At 43.9% G+C, this 7,535-nt stretch overlaps 1 non-coding gene across 1 annotated transcript; it reads right to left on the reverse strand.

The window, feature by feature from the left end:
- Positions 1-3,972: 3,972 nt before the first annotated feature.
- On the reverse strand, positions 3,973-4,079 carry LOC128592143 (U6 spliceosomal RNA). The gene has a single exon (XR_008381781.1). It is a non-coding gene; the product is annotated as a U6 spliceosomal RNA (small nuclear RNA).
- Between the last annotated feature and the right edge of the window lie 3,456 nt (positions 4,080-7,535).

The raw sequence follows: 7,535 nt of genomic DNA on the forward strand, positions 1-7,535 counted from the left end.
GCATTTTAACTTGTTGGGTCATTTTTTCATCTGTGACAACACAACGTTCAAAACCATTTTTACACTCTTGTTTCATATTCACGGGTGCCAAGATGCAAGATATTAAATCTTGATGGGGATATGCTCTAAACAGGCATAAAAATAAAGCAAGCCAGCGCGTTCTAAGGTTCGAAGAGGTTAAGAGGGATTAAGATTCAGGCGGTTCTAGCACAATCTGGTGCTATTCCAAGGCTTGAATTCTTTAGGGGCCTGCAAGGTTCTTGGAGAACCAGGCAGAGGCGCTGGGGTTAAGCCACAGACATTATAGCTCCTCAAACCAGAGCTTCCATCGTTCAACACCTCAAACCTGTACTCTGTAACCTGGACCGGGGTAACTATTAATATCTCTTGGGATACTCGGAGTAAATAAATAATCATTAAGTAACGTATGGAACTTCTATTCACACTCATCAAAATTTATTTCTAACTGTAAACCAATACACTAATGCTCAGTGACATTTTCTTAAGTTAAGAAAAGGATAGTCCCTCAAAAGGCACATTTATGAAGTGTGTTCTTGTAAAAACTGCTAAGAACAAAGACTACAGCAGGCGTCCTCAAACTGTGGCCTGCGGGCCACATGAAGCGGTGTGAATTGTATTTGTTCCCGTTTTGTTTTTTACTTCAAAATAAGATATGTGCAGTGTGTATAGGAATTTGTTCATAGTTTTTTTTGTTTTTTTTTTAACTATAGTCCGGCCCTCCAATGGTCTGAGGGACAGTGAATTGGCCCCCTGTTTAAAAAGTTTGAGGATGCCTAGACTGTAGCATTAGAAACTATGGAAGGCTAATTGTGAAGGATCACAGAAGTAATATACGTAAAAATAATTGTATTAATGAACGGACAAGTGACATTTAGTATTCTTGAACTAGGCTTAAGAATGTGTATATTTGATATTTACATACACAGTATAGCAGACAGATTAGAGACCCAAATTAGACAGATTTGTTTGGTGACCCTAATTCTAAGTAAGTGTAATTGATTTTAGACTTGTAATATTAAAATGAAAGATTTAAGTTCTTTGGCGCAGTTGGGTGGACTGACCCTCAGCTACTATGTAGCCGATTTCGGGCCGGACTCGGCCTGTGGCAGTAAGAGCCCGACTCCGGCCGACCCCTGGGCCTTGGAAGTTCATCGCCAGCGTCTGCGGAGGTGCAGAGGCCTCAGGTCTAAGCACAGGTTGAAAACTATAGGCACAAGCTAACGAAGCTGGGATGCTCTGCTGCTGGTATTGCACCTGACTTACACCACCTGTCACTCTGTTATAGTTACAATAAGAAAGTGCCTCGAGCAATAAGGTCAAATACGGGGGTGCCCAAAAAATGTATGCATATTTTAAGAGATGTTACCTAGATAGTACCTAGCCTTCTCAGTCACCGATTACAGATGTAATTACAGTAGCAACGTGTAGTATGACATAAGCTTAAACGATGGTGCTAATGGAACGATTGCCAGCGCCAGTCACCATGCAACAGGCAGGACAGGCAAAGAAAATGGCGGAGTGGCAGTTGTCATTCGAGGAGCGCCAAGACCATTTTGAAGTGGTATTTGAAATTCGAGAACTTTGTGGAAGTGCAGCGACAGTGGAGGCGTGAGTACGCGACAGACCCTCCAAAGCGCCTGATGATCGCGCGCATTCACAATAAGTTTGAGACGCAGGGCACCGTGTGCGACGTGCACAAGGGACCATCCGGGAGGCCTGGCTCAGCCACCAGACCCTGTGTCTGCGCAGGTGCTGGAGCGGTTCGCACGCTCGCCTTAAGAGTCCACCCAACAGTGCGCACGGGAGACTGGGATCGCAGAACCAGCATAGGAGGCGTTCTGAAGACAGCAAAGTGGTAAGTTGTCCCCAGATTGTTACATTCACTGAACGAAGACGACCCCGATCGAAGGGTGCAATGCTGTGAGCGGTTCCAAAACATGGTTCAGTGCACGTGGATGAGGAGTTTGTGGGGAAAATGGTTTGGTCTGATGAAGCACAGTTGAAACTAAATGGAACAGTCAGCCGACATAATTGTGTGTATTGGGCTCCAGAAATTCCACGTGTGGAAAAAGATGTCCATTTACTGGGCCTCAATGTCTGGTGTGGACTGTCACTGAGGGGACTCATTGGACCATTCTTTTTTGAAGGTCCTGTTACTGGTCCAGTGTACCTAGACATGCTACGTACATCCATTTTGCCTGCAATTCGGACACTTTTGGGGGATGATACCTTTTACTTCCAACAAGATGGTACCCCACTGCACTTCCACCCAGATGTGAGAGCTTACCTCCATGAGAACTTGCCAGAACAATAGGTAGGATGCAGAGGTGTGGTTGAGCTTCCCCCACGTCTCCTGACTTAACACCCTTTGACTTCTACCTGTGGGGCACCTTACAGGATGCAGTGTACCATAGAAAACCAGCTACACTGGTGGAACTTGGGGAAAAAATTGAAAGAGTGTGTGCAGCGATAGAAGCAGACACTTTGGTCAGCGTGGCTCAGGCAGTCGTTCTCCGAAATCAGAAGTGTCTGGACGTTGGTGGTAACCACTTTGAGCACCTCTTGTAATTGCAAGAGTCACGTGACTTGTATTAATTATCTTTTGTGATGGGTATATATTCAATATTACAATTTTAGTAGTTTTCGCTTTTCTTAAAATGTGGATATGCTTTTTGGCACCTTCTGTAGTTTTATTAACTTTGTAGCAACCCTGTGTCCATGCACTGACATAGAGTTAAAGAAATGAGACAGTGCTGGTAGTGACAGGGCAGTGTAACAGATGCTTCATGTTCATCTCTTCATTCAATTCTCACATATTTGGTATATTCTATTCTCCCATTTTACAGATGAAGAAATGGGTTTGATAGTACTTCAAGTTCCATTATGTATTAGTAGCTCTGAACAAGAAGCCATGTGTGTAACTTTTAGGCAAGGTGACTAAAAGTCACCTATCTCTTGAGATTTGATGTCGTGGTTTAACAGGCCAGTTGGAGGAAAAGCCCACAGTAGAGCTGGTAAGAATCTCCTTTTTTTTTTTTTTTTTGACAGTTTCACTTTGTTGTCCTTCAGTAGATTGCTGTGGTGTCACAGCTCATAGCAACCTCCAACTCTTGGGCTTTAGTAATCCTCTTGCCTCAGCCTCTGAGTAGCTGGGACTACAGGTACCTGCCACAGCTTCTGGCTGTTTTTAGAGATATGGTCTTGCTCTTGCCCAGGCTGGTCTTGAACACCTAGAGTGATCCACCTGCCTCAGCCTCCCAGAGTGCTAGGGTTACAGGCGTGAGTCACTGCATAAATTCTTTTTTTTTCTTTAAAAATATGGAACGCAGTAACCTGGCTTATTGTACCCTCAATGAATCCCCAACAATAAAAAAATATATATATATATGGAACGCTAGGCGGCGCCTGTGGCTCCGTGAGTAGGGCGCCGGCCCCATATGCCAAGGGTGGCGGGTTCAAACCCAGCCCCGGCCAAACTGCAACAAAAAATAGCCGGGTGTTGGGGCGGCGCCTGTGGCTCAGTGAGTAGGGCGCCAGCCCCATATGCCGAGGGTGGCGGGTTCAAACCCAGCCCCGGCCAAACTGCAACCAAAAAATAGCCGGGCGTTGTGGCGGGCGCCTGTAGTCCCAGCTGCTCGGGAGGCTGAGGCAAGAGAATCGCGTAAGCCCAAGAGTTAAGAGGTTGCTGTGAGCCGTGTAACGCCACGGCACTCTACCCGAGGGCGGTACAGTGAGACTCTGTCTCTACAAAAAAAAAAAAAAAAAAAAATAGCCGGGTGTTGTGGCGGGTGCCTGTAGTCCCAGCTACTCGGGAGGCTGAGGCAAGAGAATCGCGTAAGCCCAAGAGTTGGAGGTTGCTGTGAGCCATGTGACGCCCCGGCACTCTACCGAGGGCGGTACAGTGAGACTCCGTCTCTACAAAAAAAAAAAAAAAAAAGTGAAAAAAAAAAAATATATATGGAACGCTTCACGAATTTGTGTGTCATCCTTGGGCAGGGGCCATGCTAATCTTCTCTGTATCGTTCCAATTTTAGTATATGTGCTGATGAAGCGAGCACCATAAATTCATGGCACAAGCATCTGTCAGTGTATAAGCTGTTTTTGGCATATTTATCATAATGAGGTATAAATGGCAACTTAATATGAAAGTATTGGAGGTGACAGGGAAAGTTTTCATGTGGGAGGAAACATATTCTAGCAAGATGCATGGAGCCCCTACATGCTAGAACAAGTTCATTCTTATTAACTAATCTGCATGTCTAGCAATTGAGATCTTCATATTTAAAAGCATGTATATCAGTTAAAAGTAACTCATTTTCCAGAATCTTTAAATAAAGATATTTAATATTCAAAAAAAAAGAAAAGTTTAAGAATTTTGACTTTGGAATTCTCTTCTTTTAAAACTGTGTTTTATTAGATCGACTTACAGTTATATGAAGTTAAGAGTTAGTAGAATGTAAACTCTATGAGGGTAACAGACATTTTCTGTTTTACTTCATTGTTGCTCATTGTTCTGTTTTGTTCACAGTTGTATCCTCAATGCCTGGCATGTATTTTATAACTGATGAAGGTCCAATTAAGGACTTGACAAGATTTGGGTTGAAGGCTTCCTACTCAGATGTAACAAAACGCTTTTTAGAAATTAAACATACCAAGTATATGACACCTAAGGTACCGGCAACAAAAGAAAAAGCCAGAAAAGGTTGACAATGAAATTTTTAAAATTTGTGCATCAAAAGATATCATCATCAGACAAAAATGCAACCCACAGAATGGGAGAAAATATTTGCAAAGCACCTGATAAAGGACTGATTTATAGAATACATAAAGAATTCCTAGAACTCAACAACAAAAACCAAACAACCCCATTCAAAAATAGGCAAAAGGCTTGAATAGACATATTCCCAAAGAAGATATACAAATAGCCAAAAAGCACACAAAAGGATGCTCAATATCAGTAATCATTAGAGAAATGCAAATCAAAGCCACAATAGAAACCATTACATGTCCATTAGGATTGATACTATCAACTATCAAAAAGAAACCCCAGAAAATAACAAGTGTTGACAAGGATGTGTAGAACTCTTACGCACAGTTAGTAAGATACAAAATAGTACAGTCATTGTGGAAAACAGAATGGATGGCAATTCCTCAAAAAAATACAAATAGAGGCCAGGCATGGTATCTAAAACCTGTAATCCTAACACTCTGGGAGGTTGAAACAAGAGGATACCTTGAACTCAGGAGTTTGGTGCCAGCCTAAGCAAAAGCGAGACCCTGTCTCCCCTAAAAGTAGAAAAACTAGCTGGGAGTGGTGGCAGACGCCTATAGTCCCAGCTACTCAGGAGGCTAGGACAGGAGCATCTCTTGAGCCCAGAAGTTAGAGGTTGCTGTGAGCTATAATGCCACAGCACTCTACCAAGGGTGACAGAGTAAGACTGTCTCAAAAAAAAAAACAAAAATTAAAAATAGAATTACCATATGATCCAGCAATTCCACTTCTGGGTATATGCCCAAAAGAACTGAAAATAAGGTTTAGAAGAGATATTTGCATACCATGTTCACAGCAACATTATTCACAATAGCTAAAATATGCAAGCAACCCAAGTGTCTATTGATGGATGAATAGATAAGCAAAATGTGGTACAGACATACAATCCAGAATTATCCAGCCTTCAAAGGAAAGAAGGAATGACATGCCACAACACGGATGAAAACTGGAGACATCCTGCTAAGAGAAAGAAATCAGTCACAAAAGGACAAGCACTGTATGAGTCCACTTATACGAGTCACTTGCAGTAGTCAACATCGTAATATGCATTGGGTAGTATCTCATGCCACCTGTTAGGAAACTATCTATAATGCTATTTTATCAATCTTCCAAGTCTGTCTTCAAAATGATAAACCAGAAAAGTTTATCATCAAGTTGTTTATCTAACTAAAAACACTAGTTCCTCATGACCTTGGTCTATAGACCCTAAGTCCAACTATGCGGTCACCTTTTTTAAACTGTCTCTACTGCAATACTATTTCTACAAATGAGTATGTGCGGGAGGCATATTTATTCATTGGAACAACCTAAAGTTAAACCCACAAGGGTAAGCAGAGACAGCCCCAAAATATGATTAACAAAGCCCAGAGCGGGGCGGCGCCTGTGGCTCAGTCGGTAGGGCGCCGGCCCCATATGCCGAGGGTGGCGGGTTCAAACCCGCCCCGGCCAAACTGCAAAACCAAAAAAAAAATAGCCGGGCGTTGTGGCGGGCGCCTATAGTCCCAGCTACTCGGGAGGCTGAGGCAAGAGAATCGCTTAAGCCCAGGAGTTGGAGGTTGCTGTGAGCTGTGTGAGGCCACGGCACTCTACCGAGGGCCATAAAGTGAGACTCTGTCTCTACAAAAAAAAAAAAAAACAAAGCCCAGAGCAACTAGGCATGCTCTCACAGAGAACAGGCTGCCTCTACAAAGACCTACTGTTTTTTTGTCTGAAGTCCAAACAGACAAATAATGGGTTTTGTCACATGAAGTCCAACAAGCCTCTGGATGAAAACATAGTTGATTTTAGTCACTCGACCTCTTTACAAGTTGAGGGGAAAGATTACTTGCCTGATTTACGTGATTTTTCTTTTTTCTTTTTGTAGAGACAGGGTCTCACTTTATGGCCCTCGATAGAGTGCCGTGGCCTCACACAGCTCACAGCAACCTCCAGCTCCTGGGCTTAAGCGATTCTCTTGCCTCAGCCTCCTGAGCAGCTGGGACTACAGGCGCCCGCCACAACGCCCGGCTATTTTTTGGTTGCAGTTTGGCCAGGGCCGGGTTTGAACCCGTCACCCTCAGTATATGGGGCCAGTGCCTTACCGACTGAGCCACAGGCGCCGTCCATTCTATGTGGCCCTCAGTAGAGTGCCGTGGCATCACAACTCACAGTAACCTCAAACTCTTGGGATTAGGTGATTCTCTTGCCTCAGCCTCCCGAGTAGCTGGGACTAATGGCACCCACCAAAATGCCCAGCTATTTTTTTCTGTTGTAGTTGTCACTGTTGTTTGGCAGGCCCAGACTGGGTCCAAATCCGCCAGCTCAGGTGTATGTGGCTGGCGCCCTAGCTGCTGAGCTACGGGTACCGCTGGCTTTTTCTTTTTTTGCCTGTACCTTTGGTGTCATATACTTTTTTTTTTTGAGATATTCTCACTCTGTTGCCCTAGGTAGAATGCTATGGCTCACAGCAACCTCAAACTCCTGGGCTCAAGAGATCCTCCTGCCTCAGCCTCTCGAGTAGCTGACGCTATAGGCACCTGCCACCATGCCTGGCTAGTTTTTCTATTTTTAGTATAGACAGTGTCTCCCTCTTGCTCAGGCTGGTCTCCAACTCTTGACCTCAGAGGATCCTCTCGCCTTGGCCTCCCAGAGTGCTGGGATTACAGGCATGAGCCACCAGCACCTCACCAAAAATTAAAAAAGTAGAATTTTAGTTGCCTGATTTACATGTTTGACAATGTTAACAATTCATAAGTAAGTCTTT

This window comes from Nycticebus coucang, chromosome 1 (genome assembly GCF_027406575.1).
Source record: "Nycticebus coucang isolate mNycCou1 chromosome 1, mNycCou1.pri, whole genome shotgun sequence".
Taxonomy (NCBI): domain Eukaryota; kingdom Metazoa; phylum Chordata; class Mammalia; order Primates; family Lorisidae; genus Nycticebus; species Nycticebus coucang.